Source organism: Mya arenaria, chromosome 5, assembly GCF_026914265.1.
Source record: "Mya arenaria isolate MELC-2E11 chromosome 5, ASM2691426v1".
Lineage (NCBI taxonomy): Eukaryota > Metazoa > Mollusca > Bivalvia > Myida > Myidae > Mya > Mya arenaria.
In genome coordinates this window covers 34,396,310-34,417,543 of record NC_069126.1, presented here as the reverse complement: position 1 = coordinate 34,417,543, position 21,234 = coordinate 34,396,310, and the positions used below count along the sequence as shown (strand labels likewise).

Sequence of the window (21,234 nt, the reverse complement as noted above, 5' to 3'; positions counted from 1 at the left end):
GAAGCTTTGTGCCTTTTTGGGGAAAAAAGCGCAGCTTTTGCGAAGCACTGCGTTTTTACTAAATATATTTTTTACTAAAAATATTTTGCAAACCTTTGTGCAGTTTTAGCCAGAAAAAAACAAACAACTTTTGCGAAAAAATCTTTTCTTTTTTTTAATGCAGCTTTAAGTGTTTTTTTCAGTATTTACCCACACAATTGATGTCTTCCCCCCTAACAACTTCTGATGTTATTAAAATCTAAACAGAAAGATTGATTTTAATAAAGATAGATCATATATACAGCAATCAAGTTTACTCTCATTCCTTTTATTACAAAACTTCCCAAATAAAGAATAAAACAACAATATATGATCTTTTATTGCTATGTTAAAATGTGAAATTGTTGAATATCAATTTTTATTCACTGATACTTTAGTCTCTATTAAACCACATGAAAGCATATTCTAAATGGTTGATATCAATATTTATACTTCATATTGTTTGTTTTTGTTTAGATCTTCTAATTATTTACACAATTTGTTGTAGAGGCAATTATAAAAACCTTTCAGTATGATCTAACCTAACCTATATTGTAAACTATTTTTAAACTGTCAACTACATGAGGAAATGACTTTTTCAATACTTTGCCTTATCATTATGTTGCCTTTTTGTTAAATTTAGAGGCTCCTAACAGCTCTGCAATTAGTTATTAGACAGTGTGAACTAACAGATTGTTAATTAATACTTTACATATTTGATCAATCCAATATTCGGGTCCTAACTAAACACTGCAAAGCCAAGCAAAGCCTAGCAAAGTCAAGCAAAGCCTAGCAAAGTCAAGCAAAGTCAGGTGTGTTTTTTAACAAAGTCAGTTTAGTAGCACTTATAATCGTTATTTAATCCCGAAAAGATGATTTTGTCGTATAAATGGCTTATTGAGAACGAGAATGAGGCATATTTGCATGATATTTGCATGATACAATATCTGAGTCAAGCAGAGTCAAGGAAATTGAAGCAAAGTCAGTTTTACTTTGAACAAAGTCAATGAATTAACGCGCATTAGTACTATTCAAATACTTATATATATTTTTTAAAGATGTCTTTGTACTCTCTGCGTACTTCTGCTTGAGTCCCGAGTATCATATAAAAACCCTTGATAAGTATGTTATGCACCAGTCAATTGTAACCACGCCCCCATCTCCCTGGTCCGAGGGTGTACCGGAAATAGCCGGGGAAAAGGGCCGTGTTGCTACTTTCCAGGTGCCCCCGCAGGGCCGGGTGACCGCGGTGGTTTTGTCATAGCGCCAAATTTAGCGGAGATTGGGCCTTATATAGAGTCTCTGGGTTGCGGGGGCATTTGGCCGGGGTTTAACCACTGGCACTGGATTTTTAAACTTAATCATTTTTTTTAAAAAGTCCAAAAAAAATAATCTTATAATTCCTTACTAAACATTATTACACCGAATATGTGAAAAAATATTGATTTATATTGATTTTTTTTAAAATATTCTCTTTGTACTGTATAATACATACTAACATGGTATTGAACGTTTCTCTACCCGGGTCACGTATTCATCTTATTACTCAGTTCAAAAGAACTTCTGTAGATTAACAGCCATCGGAATTTAAGGATATGATATCTATCTTCCGAACACTCCACCTTAGCCCGCGAATAAATTTGCCTATCATACGTTGTTTTTTTATTTTATTCCCATTTTTCTGTTTTCCTAGATTTTTTATACCACCCTTGACCTCCGTTTTCAGAGTAAGGTTTTATAACGGCTCATGTCATTGGTCCATGAACTCCGCGAGACATTTCGCGTACAAGTGTCAACAACTGTAATATTTGGACCGAAAGTGTTAATCACAGAGAAGTCTTGAGCGTGCCTATTTCGGGTCAGACTGGTTCTGGAATTACACATACCATCAAAGCCGAATATGAAATTTCATGAGACAACTGAAAGTGGCTTAATATGCACCACAGGATTGACTTGTTTCCTTGACAGCGATCTCATCGCAAAAACGTTTCACAGGTAAGAAGTGCAAAATGTTTTATTTATAAAAAAGAGCTGTTTACCAATACGCCGTGTTAAATAATAATCTATATAATTGTAGAAACATGCATGTATTTTGTGTGTATACATGCGTTTGGTTCATCTACACATGTATATTTATTAAGTAACATTATATTTATTTATATTTATATATTATACTAATTTTCTTTCATGGAAAATTGTGGAATATATTTTAAATGACATATATTCACTATTTTGAGGCCGAAAAAAATACATTTTGTTCGGGTTACCCGACCCTACCTACGGAAAAGGCCGAACCTACCGTTTTTATAGTCAGTTTGAAAAAAAAGAGTAAAATTTAAAAAAAATAAAATTAATTGCTTTTTAATATGTAGTTAAAACCTTAAATGCTAATACTGAAGATAACTTTAACACCATTCTCCAATGATGAAAATGATATTCTCATATAAAGCATTACAAAAAAAAAAAAAAAAAATATCTTACCTACCCTTCCTATTTTTGAAAAGGATGTAACCCTAACCAAACAGATTTTTTTTAGGCCTGACCAAAATAAAAAAATAGAAAAATATCGATAATAGAAAAGAAAAAAGAAATGTATTACTGTATCCAGGCAATGTGACGAACACCTTTGATTAATTCATTTTGTAGTTTAACTTAATAGTCCTCTGTTCATCCCAGGAACATTCCCCCCACCGCAGCCACCCTCAATCTTCATCTGCAAAGATGTGTGATCCAGTTGTGGATATGGAGACACGCCACTACAGCGCAACACAATCTTCCTCCATTTACCGACTTTGGATATGAAATAGACGAAGTTGGGTTGACACCAAAAATGATGAGTCAGCCAGCCGCTGCACCGGAACTCTTGAACGACCTCGTTTGCGGATGCGAAATATGTAGCGAAACATGTGTTTGCTTTGCAAACAGACAACCATGCACAGTGGCATGTTCTTGCACAGGAAATACTAACACAGACGACATGATGTGCACGAACGTTTACACACTTGAATCCGTCTTTGTCGAGGACACTGAAAGCTCTGACAATGAATAAAAAGAATGCCACCACTTGTTTCCAGTGTAATATAACTATAACGCATTTCTTAAATAACACGCGTTATTTATAACTCAAGTTCTGCAGTTAGTACTAAATTACTTTAAAACGTAAATTTTACTCATATACTGCCATGTGATAATTAAATCTGACTTTCGGTGTCATTTCATACACATTTATAAATTATTTGTTCAGGAAAACATTATACCTGCATACCCATATTCTGTATTGTCATTTAAACAGAAAAATACAGATGTTTGTTTCAGTCTACATATAAAAATGCTAACCCAAACCCCTATTTTGCGCATAATTAAGCATATTTTAGCTTAATAAATAAACAAAAACGACAAAAATAGTAATAAAATACACTTATCTTGCATTGGTTATTTACCTACTAACATATCAGTAGATATATGTTATTGAAAATTCAAATGTAGTAATGGAAATAGGCAAATACTAATACTCGATATTTTTTTTGATTTGGCGGCCATCTTGGACGCCATCTTGGATTTCTCAGTTCTGCATCGGTCTTGAGCCAAATGATTAACTATTCCAGAAACTACATACCATTGCGAACATTTTGGTATATAAAACTCCTTGTTGGCAGACATAGACCAGTTAATCCTCTAAATATGCATGTAATGTGATCTGATTTGCAGCACTATAATGCTTTGTTGTTTATGCATTCTTACAGAGATGAGTGCCATCTCAATTTCCTTTGCAATTGCCAAAATGCTCTTAAAGGGACTTGGTCATGTTTTGTGATAATTTTTTTTATTTCCTTAAACCGAAAATGATAAATATTATTATGCATACATTTACCTGTATCACAATCACATATATATTTCAATGTTTTATGTCATAATTCTATTAAAAAAAAGGAAATAAGTAACAAAAGAGACTGATCCCAAATTTGATTCGAGTCTTCTTGTGGAAACCAGTAAATTATTAGGAAAATGGATAGACCACTCACTTATACAGGCACTTACCCCAGCTTTTGCTGAAAAGTTGAATATCAATAAATATTTTCAAAACATTTATTATGATGCAGATGCTACAAGTCCATGTGCACATTGTGCATTAATTAATATATTTAAAATGAATGTACAGTTGTGGCTAGGTTAAAATAAACCTTTAAAATCAGTTTTTTTTATATCTTTGCAGGGAAGTGATGAATGGCAACACTAGTATCCGTGGCGGTCATATGTATTGAAGTGTAGGCTTGTGGGCTGCAGTTCCACAGCGTGAGACACACCGGCACTTTCTCCTATCCCAAGGCCTAGATCTGGGCTCAGTGGAGATGTTACATTGCGCTGTTAACATATTTAACATGATACCATTACAACCTGGAAACAATGACTTATATAATGACAATCTGCTGTCTTTATCTTTGCAAGAGTTGGGATTTTGTCCAGCTGTGTGTACTTTCTCTGTAAACGATACTTACAGTGGCTGAAATAGTATCTTTAGAAATGCATGAAATGTTATTTAGGAATAATGCTTTGTAGGTATATACATGTATGTATTTCACCTGAGCTCAATATAGGGATAGTAAATGTTTAGTTTCTCAGACCATTTTGTAACATTTTAGTAGAGAGCACATAATGCTATTGTTTTTACAGGATAATTGCTTTCAATTTGTATTACCAGTTTGGCTTTAGAGCTGCACTCTCACAGTTTGACACTGATATGAAATATTTGGGTTTTTTTGTCTCAGAATACTCTCATGTTGGCATTAAAGCCTTCAATTCAGTTATCAATATAAAGGTAACTTACAATAGAACAAATCTCAATTGTAAGAAAGAACGCCAAAATCTTAAACAAAATAAGCGGTAATAATGCTTTTTACTATAAAACATCTATTTTCTTACATAAATATGAAAAACTACATTCAAATATTACCATAAAACATCAGTTTTCTGAAAAAAAAACACCTGAAAAACTACATTCAAATCTTTTGTTAGCAGTCTTATATTACTGTTTACCAGACATTCACTCTGTAAGAGTGCAGCTTCAAATCACTATAGAGCAAAAGCGTAGCTGCCTATACGCCAAATACACGGCTGAGTCCACATGATTCTGACAAAAAATAAAACAGTTCAGCCAAAACTACAGAATCACTATGCTTGTTTGAGTACATGATGTAACAGGCACATGGGCATTGCCATCGGGTATGTAATTATACAGTTCAATGGAAAAAAGACAGAAAATTAGACTTCTGTAAGACAATCTGAGAGTTTTTCACATTATCGAACCTTATTTGTTTGCTATTTTGTAGAAAAGACCTGCCAAGAAAATAAATTTGTTGATTTATTATCCTTAAACTGTCCATTTACAAGTACTAAAGGACCTAAGAACGCCCAGAATACACCAGATTGCTCCATTGTTTTCAAAAATTTCATACCTCCCCCCCAGCACGATTATGAATCCACATGAGTAGAGGGCTAGCTACGCCCCTGGAAACCAGTACTGTGTACGTTCAAGAGGTCATCATAATGTTCCATTTGTCACCAGGTTGGATATAACCAAATAACTCTTGGATTGGAGGCAGACATCTTAATCTACCAAACCACTCTCACCCTTTTTGACTAGTACTTTGGAAAAATTATCAGAAGATGAATCTCTAGAAAAAATATATGCAATTATTGGAATATGTATTTATTTTAATTTTATTTATTTATTTTAAATATATTTATTATAGTTTTTTATTTATTTATTTTTTAATTTTAGATTTCTTCATTATATTTATCGATTTTACTTCGTTTCGGACAGTAAGAATTTAGCAATATATAAGAAAGGTATTGTTATGTGTGGCAGAGTGAGCGTTGTTTTGTTATAAATATGCCTTAATCTGTATAACCATTGCATTGTATCATTGCAACTTCATATTTTATGTGGACTTTCATTCATGATTTGCTTGATAACGGAGAAGAAGAGCCAAAATGTTAGAATTTCAATTTGTTATAAAACGATTTGAGATTTTAAATACGCCGCCTTTTCATTCGACCAATCAAATTACATGTTAAAAACTGGACGAAAAACAGTAATAATACCGGAAGTCAAGGGTGGTAGAAATCTAAATATCAGAAAAATGGGAATAAAGTAAAAAAAATCGCATGATTGGCAAATTTCTTCGCGGGCTAAGGTGGAGTGTTCGGAAGATAGATATCATATCCTTAAATTCCAATGGCTGTTACTCTGCAGAAGTTCTTTTGAACTGAGTAATAAGATGACTACGTGACCCGGGTAGAGACACGTTCAATACCATGTTAGTATATCATACAGTACAAAGTGCATATTTTAAAAAAAAATCAATATTTTTTCACATATTCGGTATTATAATTTTTAGTAAGGAATTATAAGATATTTTTTTTTTAAAAAAAAAAAAAAAAAAAAAATGATTAAGTTTGAAAATCCGGTGTCAGTGGGTTTAACCATCAGTCCGTCCGCACAGGGCGGGGATTTTACCCGGGGTTGGCTGGACCGAAAGTCAAAGTCCCGGCTATTCCCCGACCCTGGGAGGGCCGTGGTTACAATTGACTGGTGCATTACGAACAGATCAGTTACAGTCACAACCTAGCTTTTTGCAATATGACGTCAAAGATATTAATTACACAGACCACATGATTATTTTATAGGGAGTCGGAGAGGTGATGGTGATCTATTGTATGAAAAGGATTAATTAACGGTATCTATGAGTAAAAATTAGTGAAGGAACGACTCGCACATGCTGTCAATATTTCATGTAATTTGCTACATGTATATGAAATTATTCTCGTTCACCAGAGTGATGATGCTATGCTTCTACATTTGATTTAAAATGATTAAACCTCCCATGAATGAGAATTTATGAATTTGGTGATAATAATTCAATAGTTTAGAAAATAAAACATATTTGGAATTTTGAAAAATAAAAGCCAACTAGGAAAATACCACCATGACTAATGAGATGCAATGTGCCAGGCCGCAATAGTTATGAATGTTATATCAGTGAATATATTAAGAAAATATTATTAAAACATGTCTCAGTCATAGCTAAAGTAAATACAACGGGGTAGCTCAAGGAATTTGGTAGAAGCACTTGCGGTTTTAGATGGGGGCGCACCCGGCGTGTGCCCCTCTAAAATCATCCAAGTTTACTGTTTTCATCAATATGAGAGAAACGAAGGTAATAAAATAAGCTCATAATGCACCATTTCCTACTACAAATTATAAAAAAATAATAATACCATGCATACTGTTAAGATTTAGCATTCTCAAACAACTGTTGATTAGGATTTTTAGCTGATAGCTATTTTCTATTTGTTTGAAGTTGATGAAAACCATAAGCTTATAATGATAATCAACCTCAATTAAGTCGGTTTCCTAGTCTTAATTTTAAGAGGCTACAAAAAATATTTCAGGTGGGGTTCAAACCTACAACCTTTATGCTGAAAGACGGACACAAATACATGCATGCCATATTTCTGAGAGGCTTGGCAGGGGATTTTGGTCTAAATTCCAGGGGATTTGGGTCAAAATTCCACCGGAAATTGGTCTAAATTACAAGAGATTTTGGTCTGAATTCCAGGGGATTTTTGTCTAAATTTCAGGGGATTTTGATAATAATAAGATATAGGGATTAAACAGAACTGAGCACAATATCAACATTTATTATATATGACTAAATACAGAAATCTGAATGCGTTTTTGCTTATATTTATTTAATGCTCTAGTATACATACATTAAAAGAATAAAAAGTATATTATGAAATAATCATCAATTGTCAATTCATAGGATAAGTATATCATTCATCAGAAAAACAAGACAGAACTTATACAAATTTTACTTAACACATTTACTAATTATACCGGTGATTAGTAAATTATTATAGCACTGAGCAAGATAATATTCTTTTAATTATTAATTTTATCAGCCATGAAATAATTCTAGCAAAACACTCCAATTACGTTGTTGGTTTACTAAGCAACATGGTCTTTGATGGTATAAAGAAGCTACAGATTGTGTGTTTATTACATTTTACACAATTTTAATATTATGGATGCTTACCACTACTAAATCTTAGCTGATTTAAATAAAATGCAGGCGATATTGATCCCCACTGGGATGGTTTGGGATTGCGGAGGATTTTGACTCCTCCACCCCCCCCCCCCCCCCGCTCGGCTAATATATGGCATACACAAACTTACACTCTCACTTGTTTGAAATGAACATTTCACATACATTTCTTTCATGAATCCTTTATGCCATTTCAAAAAGCCACCGCATTATTCTTAATTTTTACATACATGAAATAAAACTAGTTCATGCATTCATCTATTTCATTTAATTAAAAAATTCATTTGAAATCAATATAATTTAGTTCTAACAAATCATGTAAGTAATTTCACTTTCATAAAAATTAGAGTTAATAAACACATGACATATTTCTTATATTGTACCTGATATGTCAGATGGATAGCTATATTTAGGATACAAGTGATGTTTGTTCTTGCATTTGAGCTGCCAATTAGAAATTTTGCATTCAATATGTATTTGGGTTAATTTCGGGTTATAACCCCCCATCCTGACAATTTTGAAGATAGTACTTAAGAATAGTTATTGACTCTCAGACTGGTTAAGAAAAAGAAAAAGTAAGGAATATAGGCAATGTAATCTTTACAGATACACAAAATACTGTTTTAAGGTCTAGTAAAATATCAAACAATATGTTTATAACACTTATGAGGCTTGTATGTCTAAGCTCCTCTTTATTTTGATCCTCAAAGGTTTTGTTTAAAAACACTTAACAAAATCAAAAGGGGTCATCTGCAGGTCATGATATATGGATATATTTTATTATTTTGGAACACTTGGAAAAATTGCCCCAAAAGAAAGGTACTATATAAGTCTGCATATGTTAAAAGGGCTGTCTCACGCATGATAAAATAGTGAAAAAAAAGTAAATTGTCGAAAACTGACTTAAAGTTGGCATCGATGTGTACAATGCATTAAAACTTACTAACTGAAGTACCACATAGTTTACAATTTATTTAAGTTTAGCAGTTATTCCGTATTTGTCCATTAAAAAAGATTACTGGATATGCCTACCAGGTAGAATTCATTTGTTATGCGTGATTGGCTAGTCGGTGTTATCACGTGATATTACCGAGGTAGGTGTATAGCTTAATTATGTCATCCGATTAGAATAAGCCTTTGTAGCGCAGTGAGTAAGACGCTGGAGTACAATTTGGCGACGCGGGTTCGTACCCGGTTTCAGACACATTTTTTTTTTTTACATTTTGGTACTTTTTTACAATTATGATATCAAAGCGTAACATATTCTATAAGATGATTGTCCTGAGATTCGTTACAGAAAAACCTTTTTTGGTGCCAATCTGTGACTCAGTCCCTTTAAGTATCTAATGATATAGTTTCATAGTGCATCCTTCACTAAAAATGATTTATCATATAATTCTATATTTAGACTTATCAACATTTTAGTAATATCAAAAGGTTCTTAAAAATTATTTATAATATTATTCTTCATATATGTATACACAGTATAGTACTGTTTCAACAGTATAAACAAATATGTAGTTACAAATTAAATTTTGCTGTAATGGTAAACACGTTCCATCAGTACTTATATTAAACTGGAACCTTAGATCAATCCATTAAGAAATGGAGTCTAGTAACTTCCCACTGGCCTGCCTTCTGGAACATCTCGGTCATGCTTTTACCAGTTAAGTGTTCTTTTGGACCATGTTGGTCAGAAATGTAATCTAACAAATCAAGACTGTCCGTAACTGGAATGTCGGACCAGTTTCAATATATTATGAGGCCGCACTTTTTTTATCATACTCCTTCAAAATGATGGGCTGTGACATGGAAATTCCTCAATCCAACTTCTGCAGTGACTTCAGTTATTCTTTTAGTCAAATATGGTCAGTGTGAGCAGTTTAGACAGTTGACTCATGTGTCAACACCTTTTACTGTAAAGAATGTCCAACATAGCTATGTTTGTCATCTAATGTAGCTGACAGTCTGCTAAGAAGCTTTTCCACAGCCCTATTTGTGTGGCCAGTCATCCATTGTCCCCATTTTAATCCCATGTACATACATATATGTATATTTATAATATTATATCCGCTTCTATACACTTTACTCCTCTAGGATTTTTAAACAGGCTTGATTTGACCAGACAAAATGTGAAGACAAATGAACAGTGAGATTACTACAAGTATATTGAATTTTCTGTCTGATTTAAAATGATTAATATAAACATGACAGGTGAAACTTCCTATTTGACAAATATCTCCCTTCAATGTCATTTTTAAGCATTTTTTATTTTTGATTATTTAATATTTCACAAATTTAATACAATTATAACCATATATATATATATAACAAGTCATTATAAATATTCACAAATTAATAAGGTATTTATACTTCTGAAACACTGTTGCACAAGCCACTGGGCACAAAGAGGTTGATGAAGGTATTCCTGATGTCCTTTGAGGTTTTCCCATAATAATGAGGAAGAAGACCTCTAAGAGAGACGGTGGTTATTTCCTGAGACATTAATATTTATACATGGTGTACATAATTTTCAAAAAGGGCACTTGACAATATAAAGAACGCTATATATAAAATAAGTCCTATAAATAAATGCTTTGGAAAAATCGCAGAGCGTATAAACAGCAAAAACCAAAACCTCTTGAGTCTTTTCTCAATTGGCTAAAGGAAGAAGTAAATTATTGTTGTTTTCCGCCTGTTAAAAACGTAGGGGGTGTTTAGCCAGCATTTCAAAAATGATGAGGTGGCTTTGATACATCTATTCAAAAATGAGCAGGAGGTGTTGTATAATTATTTTTCTCATACAATTAATAAGTTACTATTTGATGATGATTGAATATGAACAGCATTGACAAATTGATCACACTTCCCCAAAAACGTCAGTCTGACAATTTAGCTGAACAAAAATGGCTCTAACTGTAAGGCTTTTAATTTTCACAACCCGGTAACTGGATTAATGCATCAGATATATTTAACACGTGTTTTTAATTGTCACTTTCAGCACAGTGCCCTTAGAAAAAAATATTGCTGTGCTAGTCATGCTCACAGCAAATATGGCATCCTTACCATTTTATAAGGTGCTGAGTTGTGCAAAAAAATATCAATGACTGAATGACTAAAACCTTCTTTTATTGACATGTGCATATACCTTCTGAAAACCGATTAGTCTTTTAAGAACAAAAGTACTTGATCAGAAGATTATCTGAGAACACAGGTACAGTGGAACCCATTTGGCTGGAACTTCCAGGGACCGGTGAAAATTCGAGCCAAGCGGAATTGATTACCCTCAGTTCGAAGAAATTAGCCCTTTACATCTAGTTCGAGCCAATTAGGAATTTTAGCCAAGCGAAATCGAGCCAACGGGGTTGGACGGTATTACTAATTATACTATTTGTTGCCATCCCAAAAAAGAAAAATAATATTAATAATAATAATAAAATAATAATAATAATAAATAATAGTAATAATTATCATTACTCAGATATTCATATGAGTGAACATGTTAGATAGAATGTGACCATTCTAAATTTGAAACTTTCTACAAAAACTATATACCCCGATATCGGTCGGTTTGGTATAGAAATCCAGGTTCTCAAAAAAGGTAAAGAGAAAAAAAGGATGCCTACCTACCGCCCTTTATTGTTTGGCGATGTAAGTAGAAACAAAGAGCATTTCCCGTATCGCCATCCGCTCTCTTTATTTGGATTAAAACGATGGCATATATGTTTTACATACAGTATTATTATTTAATCTTGTTAAAACTCAAAGGAATAAATACACAACTATTCATTATCGGCTCTGCCATAAAATCATGTTTGTGTTATGAACCAGCACTATGGTACAATATAAACGTTAGTGCAAAATGAATACAGTAGCAGCCACCATCAACAACGTGAAGTGTCTTGCGTATGTTAAGTGTTTCAAAATGAATATAGATTATTAAGATATCTTTGATGGTCTGACTTGCGGTTTTTAAGTATTATTTCCATAAAACAGAAACCATAGGTAGCAATAATATGCATTTGAATATTCAACATCTTAACACAACCTTTAATTCGCTACAAAGAGCCATTTATATGAAAAACAACTTTAAACTATAGAGTCATTTCACCTTAAAAGAAGGCAAATCCTCCATTGTGTCAACATTAAAAGAGTTAAAAGAAGTCTTCTGAAGTTCACGTCATATCGATTCTCTTAAAACTGTATACGGTAGCATTAGACATCAGCGAATAACTGCCTATATTTTTGTGACAGGCAATGTTTTATGTTTTGAAAGAAACTGCGTTCACGTCCCAAATGTCGCTTTGAAGATATCGTATTTTTCGTTATTTCAATTTGTTTAATACTCTAGCAGTGTCAATTGCAGCAAGTAGTCCCCTTTAAAGCTAATATATGGGCACAATTCTGACGACCACATGGAGGAAGTAGAGGAGGTGGCACAGAAAATGCATGTGCACACTCAAAAATAAATGCAAATGTAAATTGTAATATAATTAAATAAAGTCCTTATAAACTGCATGCGGAAATAAGTACGGCATTTTCCATGTGCACATAAATACAAGTCATGTGTTCAAGCAAATGTTTGTAATTATAATGTTCTGTTATCTTTCAAAGAAACTTCATTTTTCTTATCACATATATTTAAATATCAATATCGTTGTATTGTTTGACTTCTTAATCTTTGATATTATTTTGCAAAATATTTACTCCTCATCTTCCATTCCTTTAGTAAACTGCGTTTGGGAAATTGCAACTTTTTCGATAAATGCAACATCTATTGATATGTTCGGCTCGACAATCATCGCATATTAATTCTAATTGAATTTTTTTTATCTTTTAATTGTTTGTATCGTATTGGCAGGCCACGAACAACTTCAATCAACATGTTGGAAAGTGTTAGTTTATGCTATGTTAAATATATTATTGTCATTAGCGTTTCAATTTTACGTTAAAATTGATTTAAATTATCAACTGTTAAATCATTGAACTTTTACCTCGTTATTGTGAAGACATATGATAAACTCTTTCCAGTTTCGGTCGGGAGATTCTATTCACATATTTGGTGAGGAAAGATACTGTAAGGTTGTTGTTTGTTAAATAAAATGAAGTAATTTCTAACTATTCTGGAAAGAAATATTGAGCTATTGGTATAAATATGTATATATGCAGTTACGAATAACGTGATTGGTGTAATTATCGGGGTTATAACGCATTTGAACTGGTTAAAATGTGTGGACTCCGCGCGTACTTAAAGCAGCCCAACTGCATTCTTATCCCAGATAATGGCACCAATAACGCAATTCAATCCTTAAAAAATTCAACCTCAGAAAATGCATGTTAAATGACTAAAACAAACGAAAATTTTTCCAAAGGTTTGAAAACTTAACTATTATATCACTATTAGTTCGTTTAGTTTTCTTAAAAAGCAAGTTAAAGTCATATCCTTGATGTCCTTCTCGTAAACATAGTTGTCATATTTATCTTGCTTAAAAACTATGCAAGATATTCACAGTGCATGATGTACACTGCTACCAGTGACAGTATGCAAAAATGTAGCAAGGCCCATATCTCTGGCTCTTATAATTAATAATTGCAAAGCAGTGCCTAATACGGAATTACTGTTGTTATATTTGAAACGCGTTTTGACCAGATATATAGAAATGCGTTGTGTTTAAAGTAAATGAATTTGGCCACAACGGCAAAATGTTGCGAAACAAACGTCATTTGAATCAATGTGTTAAATCATGTGTAAAAATGATGTGATGGATATTCAGATACTGTATTATCGCATACGGCTTCGGACAGGGCGGTGGGGATAATCCTCCGGTAATGTTTTCATTGTATATCGAGGACCTAGAAATATTTCTACAAAATAGGGTAAACCGTGGCTTAGATACAAATTATTTATGTCTCATTTTTTCACTTTTTGCTAACGAAATGTGTAAAGACGGCAGTGACCCCAAGATCATCAATCCTTGTTAGATATAAGTATTTACAAAAAGAAGTGGTTTTAGCTGACGTTTGTTAAACTTATGTTTTGTTTGTATTGGGTGCTATATCGTGCACCATATCATACATTGGGGTCTAGGTATAAGGCAAAATTAACTATTAATCATTGTCACTTTATACCTTGAAATATACATTTTCATTAGTTTTGTAAAGTATTTAAATGTGATTGTTGTGAAAATGCTGTTGATGTAATTTGAGGAACATGTAATCAATATAGAAACAGTCATGTGTTTTTGAATGATCTACACAATGCGATAAGTTGACTACATTTTTGTAAACGCGTGTTTTTTGCGTAATCAGCTTTGATCATAAGTGAGTTATCATGCACTTCGCATGTAAATTTTCATTTCAAAATTGTTAAAAATCATTTTTCTAAGGAAACTGCATTTATTTACATACGCAGGTCTTGTAATTGTATTACGGATAAATAAATCATTAAAGCGTTTATATTATATCATTTATATTCACCTCTTAAGCCGTAAAGAAGTTATCAGGGAAGTATATCATGAAAGGATGTCGAATAACAAGCTGTGAAATTTAAATTGGTGTCGCGCAAATTTGACACAAATCATTGTTTGAACCCCGATATTGACAATATTAATACCGAAATCGGAAATTTTCGATGGAAGTGCTTCTCCGATTAAATTACGTTTTTTTAGATCAAATTCAAAACATTTGTTTAAATATGTTGATCAAACTAATACGGGCACAAATTTATTCAGGCAATATTTTAAAAATAGATCAGGAAATACAATATCGCTAGTCATATTAATTGATATATCTTAGTCGGTGGTCTTCCGATTCGGAATTGTCAATTGCTTTATTTACGAATAAAGCAATGGCAACTCCCTGGACAAGCCAACCGAACTGGGCCTAGTATCTTAAAACACATTAAGCCGTATGGCCTTCTTAAACGAAAACAGCGTAATTCAATGTAACGTAAAGGGTTCCTGTAACGTTATAGTCAGCAACATACTGCATATAAGTATATTTGTTTTGAGAAACAAATTCAGCTTTCAGTAAAACTGTCATGCGTCGAAATACTGATTTACTGATAACTAAAAATCCAACAAGTTTATCTATAAGTCGATGAGCTCTTATGAAAAAGTGTTTGTTTCCAAAGTGTTAAATTATCAAGTTCAACGATTGGTGCTAAATGTTTCTAACTTAAGCCTTGTGTATATAGTTTGTATATATTAAAAAAGGCATCCAAGACCTTATTATTCCAACTGTAGGCTTATATTTCTACTCAAAAAGATGATTGTATCGTCTCTATCTGCGGCCGCATTGACTATCGTTTTCGATGTAATGCACGAAAATGAAAACACCGTACCCTGTATTTACGATCAGACGAATATTGGCCTTCATTTTCGATAGATTTTGGTGTGCTGTTTTGAGACAGGTGTTTAGAAATTACTCATACTGGCCCTGAGAAATTCGGTCCCCACCAGGGGGTTTTCACTCTACCGTGTTTTTGAGAATTTTGAAAAAAAGAAGATATAGAGTAAATAAATAATTTAAGAAATGTCATACACTTTACTTTGCAGTCAATCTCAATAAGTCGAGAGACACAACTCTGTTATTACTACAAAATGCATATGCATAATATTATGCTGCATAATATACGTATTTCAGGTTTTAGAAAAGGCTATACATTGTGTTATCGCACTTTTGACAAACAAGGCAAACAGTACAAAAGCAATTAAAAAGTGATGTTGGAAATCAGCTTCTTACATTCCAATCAAATTTTAAAAAAGAAGAAGATATAAATGAGAAATAGCGAATGGTAGACGGTTACACGAAATAATGCAATTGAATAAGCTTAATCATTGTATTGGGTAAGAGGAACGCATGTATTAATATTTATAAAGTAAAGGGGTGCATTTGATATAAGAAACAAAATTTTGACATTTTATCAATAAATAAGAAGTAAATCATAAAAAGACTATATTAAAATCTGAAAAATCACATACATTTTCATAACGAATTATTAATATTTAACCACTTCTGAACCGAATAACTTTCACATCATTTGTTAATCATTAAAACTTCGGATTTATAATCATTAAGGAAAGGAGAAAACGGAAAGACTAATATCTCCATACAGTTCAATCAATACTGGAACAAATCCGTTTTCATATTTTACTTTTTAAACTAATATAAAACCTTTAGGAAAACATGTAATCATAACACATGTTTTGAGATAACTGTTTATGCGATACTTAGGATGTGCATATACATTTAAAATGTGTCTGAAGTTACGATACATCAAAATGTTAAAGAACAGCAATTTCATTTACACTTGAGTTTCTTATTGGTGTTTCTCAAAGCACGAATCTTTATGAAAATCACAAACAAATTAAGAAACTTCGGCTATTTACTCAAGGTGTCGCTTTCAATTTACTGCTTGAAAGGTGTCCGAATTTTGTAATAGTAATTAATTTACAGTTAATTTATTTAAAATGTATGTTATAGTCAATTTGTAATTTAATTCCAATGCAAATCATGCAACACAAATTAAGATTAAGTTGCACACAATAATGAATAACCTTGTCGTTGACTATTCAATTAATATCGTTCACAAAACACAAACATTACATCGTTAACCCACTTATGTAAATTTACAAGATAGCAAATAACAAAGGAATATGTTCAACAGTTTCCGTCATACCATGTATTATTATCATGGTTTTGATTTTTATAAATATTTTATTTATTTTTTTAATCAAAAGTTTTTTTCTGAAATATAGCAGACACTGCTACAAAGTGTTATAACAACCAGAGAAAACCAAAAGCAGTATTTGGATTGCTATACCTTTCGGTTTCCCACCTAATTCCGTAATGACGTATGGCTATTTATCTATTCAAAAACTTAAACATATGAACGATATGTTATGTCAGTAAAATTGTAAATAAAATACGGTTATTGTACTTACTGTACTGATTCGATCATTACATGTATCCACGTTCGTTGACGCACAGAAATGCCGCCACTGATTTAAACACGGAAGTAAATAGCCCATGGTGAGATATTGATTAAACATAAACGAGTTTAAGGTGATACATAACCATCTCAATGTTTCAATGGTTTTTCGTTAAGGTTAATTCGGTAAATATATTAAAGTCCCATTATGTTCAAGTGATGTTTACTCAATTTTGTTTGTATATCCATATGGCTTCCCTTAATCCCTAGAATGATAAAAAATGCAATTACAAACTGCGAAAAAACGAAAGTAAATTATAAAGTTTTAGTATGATTTAAATTTAGCGACGTCATAACGAAATTTGCATATCACGTAATTTTCTGAATACCTAAAGTTCTTTATGCTTTATTTACTCATGCTCTGCTTTTTGATTTTCATTTTTTAAATACTTTCCCCAAGAATGCATTTGAAAGAAAACACTTCTTGTGTCATTATTTTACTGTAATACAAAACAACACAGCATGAATATTGTCGTCTTCAAAGACGATATTTGAGTAAATATCAACATTAGCTGAAGGGTTCTAGCGTTAGGTATCTAAGTTTTAACACTAAGGATTTGCCACACGTTATTTCGGTATATACGAACAGTGCATTTTACAAAAAAAATGAGCGAGTACTTATTTGCAATTTTTCACTTATCAACACTGATGCTAAGCGCCATCCACTTGTTTGCCTCATTAGCATATAGTAAGTCAGTGGACTAGTTTGGATTTTCGTTGGAATTTCCCTTACATTTCTTTTGATAAAGCATCTTGTGGACCTCGGGAATTAATCAGACATTATATCATACTCTATCATTTTTAATACTCGTTCTTATTTATTTTCTAAATAATTAATGTTTAGTGGCAATGAGTCTTTAACATATGAGTTAAAATAAACCTTAAAAGCTGATATTTAAACAAACCAAAGGTGGTGTAATACTTAAAGGCCCATTAGCGACTGTTATTATGTAATGAAATGTGTTTGTAATTAGTTCAGGCAAAAATCTGGTTGGCAAATATAAACATCTATGTGTCAGATAAAGCAAAAGGGTCTTTTTTGCATAAAAAATGATTACCATTAGTGGTGCTATTTTGTAGCATAAAATAAATTATGTCAACATTTTAATATATGTTGTCATTGTTAAGAGTTGTTTGAAAAATACGTTTGAACAAAATCATGTGTCTTTACTTTATTTTTTTATGCTTCTATTAAAAATAACTTGATGACAAAGAATTCCAAAAGGGGTTGTGTTCAACGAAAAGCGGTCTAGAAAATATTATGGTTTGTTGTGTCCTGCCACAGTCAACACAATTTCATTTATACCATACTAATAAACTTACAGTAAAGTAACTACAAAGAGCTACTGGCTTGCATACATTGCGATTTTACTCAAAACTATAATACAATTCTTAAATTGTAATAAATTAAGTGTTATGTTGACCAATTTTATCTTAATTCAGTTCTCGTTTGTTTTATATCGATACACATTTTCTGTAGAGAAGATGGGACTTTTGTGGAACTTCTGCAATTAATGATAAAACAATGATCATATAATTGCAATTTAGTCGAGTTTGTATTAATATCCATACAATTGTTTTTTTGAATTTTGTGAGACATCATTCCATATATATAAATAAATCTGAAATATTGAAAGATTTACACTAGAAATGAGCATAATAGTATCATATTAATTCGTCAAAGATCATGGTTGCACTTCTAAATAATGGTTTTCTTCAATTGTAGGATTATTATTTTAGCTTCACGTTTCCTGACAGTTTGTAAAATATACTTATTGAAATCATATGCAGAAACTCTGGGTATAAGATATATTTAGTGATATTATTAAATAGTACCATACTGATTTTATTTTATACAGGGAAACAGTTAATCAAAGAGATATATAGCAGCCTAAGGTATCATAGTCATATCGATTCATTCAGTATTACCTGTATTTGATACCTTCGGGTGTGTTTTATATCATTAAATCAAAGATACATGCATTTCAAGTTGGAATAGCAACTATTGGTTTACGCCCACAACATTGTTAACTTATGGGTAGAAGTCTGTACAATATTGCAGGCCTCTCGACAATAAAGTCAGAGATACCAGGAGAATGATTTATTTTGAGGATATCATAATCATTGCCATGGTTACAAATGTTATTGAAACCGTAATGGTATGTTAAGAATACTGAAGCACCCTACATGTCATAAATGTCTTTCGTTAAAAATCAAAGAATCTAGTTTTTACTTAGCAATAATTTGGAATAATAGCGATGTTTTTAAAGGTGAGCATTCAGTCTGATATCTATGATTTTCTTGTTAAGCTTTTCAAAATATGACATTATTACATAAAGTACATACCATGTCTGACTTACTCAATGTAGATTTTTTATTCAATATTACATTGTGCATTTAAAAGTCATTGCAAAATTTAGTAACACAAAATTCACCGATATCATGATACTAATTGTTTATTCCGAATAATATAAAGATCAGTTTGAAAATATGTGTTTACTGTCTGATTGCAGAGAAAATGTTTCAAACATTAGCCAGATGATCGTGCTGCATACGGAAAGTGTAATGTCAAACTTGATCCCGTTGAGGAGTATGCTGATTTTTATAAGGAATTTCACACGACGAATTTCATACGAATCTTACATTTTTTAGCCAAATAATAACGATAGTTTCTTACATTATGCAAGAACATTGTGTCTGTTCGTGTTCTCTTTAAAATGTAGGTTAAACCATGCACCTTTTGTTCAAACATTTATTTAGTAAGCATGCAAACTACAAAGAACTACTGCTTTGGTATAAATACGCCTATTTGTAAGGACACAAAGGCAATAGACTTCTAACTGAATCAATCTGATTTTATCTTCCTGCTTTGTAAATGGCATTTATTGTTTGAGAATACTTTAAATTTTTGAAATAGATTTGAATAGGACTTGAATGTCATATATCTTATATATGCAATACTGTACTAAGTAAGATATTTGATACAATTCCCCATTTGTATATTGATTTGTTATTAGGTATTGGGAGATATGTCTGAATAAACATAACTTCCTCGTGAAGTTTCGTCGTTCCTATAAGTACTTGCTTATGATTTCTGATATTTCCTGCTGTGTGATTGTGGTTTAAATTTTGGGCATTCTTAATATACTGTACAATTAAACATTTAAATATAATCTGCACATCTCTTGATAGTTCTGCGAAATATTAGACTAAAGTGTTTCCATCAATACTGTACAATCTCGTTTATATCATACTATTATATTAGCTTTTTGCTACAGATTTCCATTTGTGTATCGATTTGTACTCTGAATAAAAATATCCTTCCTCGTTGGAATTGCGTCATTTTTATGAGACACTTAATAGAAAGCAATGCTGATGTTTCAACAATTTGATCTTATCTAAATCGACCATATATTTGAGCAAAAAATGCATAGAACTTATGTTAGTAATAACGAAAGGCATGTTTTAAACATAAACCATCTACATGTTTCGACAGCTTAGAATAAAACATATGTGAAATCAAGCATAAACATTGATTTATCCAACCCTTTAAAGCGTATTGTAAAACTGATCTTAAGAGGCGTTTGCATTTACCTCTCTAGGCATGACTCATGAGCCCACAATGACATTTTGATATCAACCTCATCTAAGCGCAATGTGTTATACGACACAATTATTATACAAAGGGAGACCAATATTGAATCTTGTAGTTTGTCTATATTTAGTAACACATCAATACGCTTTAATGAGTTGTCTTTTCTTAGTCAGTACATCAATTAAGCACGTTTGATGGTACGGCTTTGTCTCTGGTTATTCGATGCGAGTACCGTTTACTTACTGCCAATCGTGATCTACTCATATGCTGTACATACTTGGATCCCATATTCCACATAACGCAGTAACCAACGTCAAATGTCCTATAATATCGTTTTATAGTTTATCCACTTTTTAGAAAAACAGGTCCACATTCTATTCTTAAGGTGTTAAGACTGTGCTGTGTGAACAATATGAGCATACATAACAAGAAATGTTTATGTTATTGCCTTTGAACTTATTTCGGAAATATTTTAATGTTAGATTAATAAATTAAGAATAAAGGCACAATAAAACAATCAG

The 21,234-nt window shown here is 32.1% G+C and overlaps 1 protein-coding gene across 1 annotated transcript in view; it reads right to left on the bottom strand.

The window, feature by feature from the left end:
* Positions 1-17,133, bottom strand: part of LOC128234083 (uncharacterized) — a 56,243-nt gene extending 39,110 nt beyond the window's left edge. The window contains exon 1 of the mRNA XM_052948076.1: positions 17,072-17,133. The gene's annotated coding sequence lies outside the window, so the exon portion shown is untranslated. The remainder of the gene's footprint in view (positions 1-17,071) is intronic.
* Between the last annotated feature and the right edge of the window lie 4,101 nt (positions 17,134-21,234).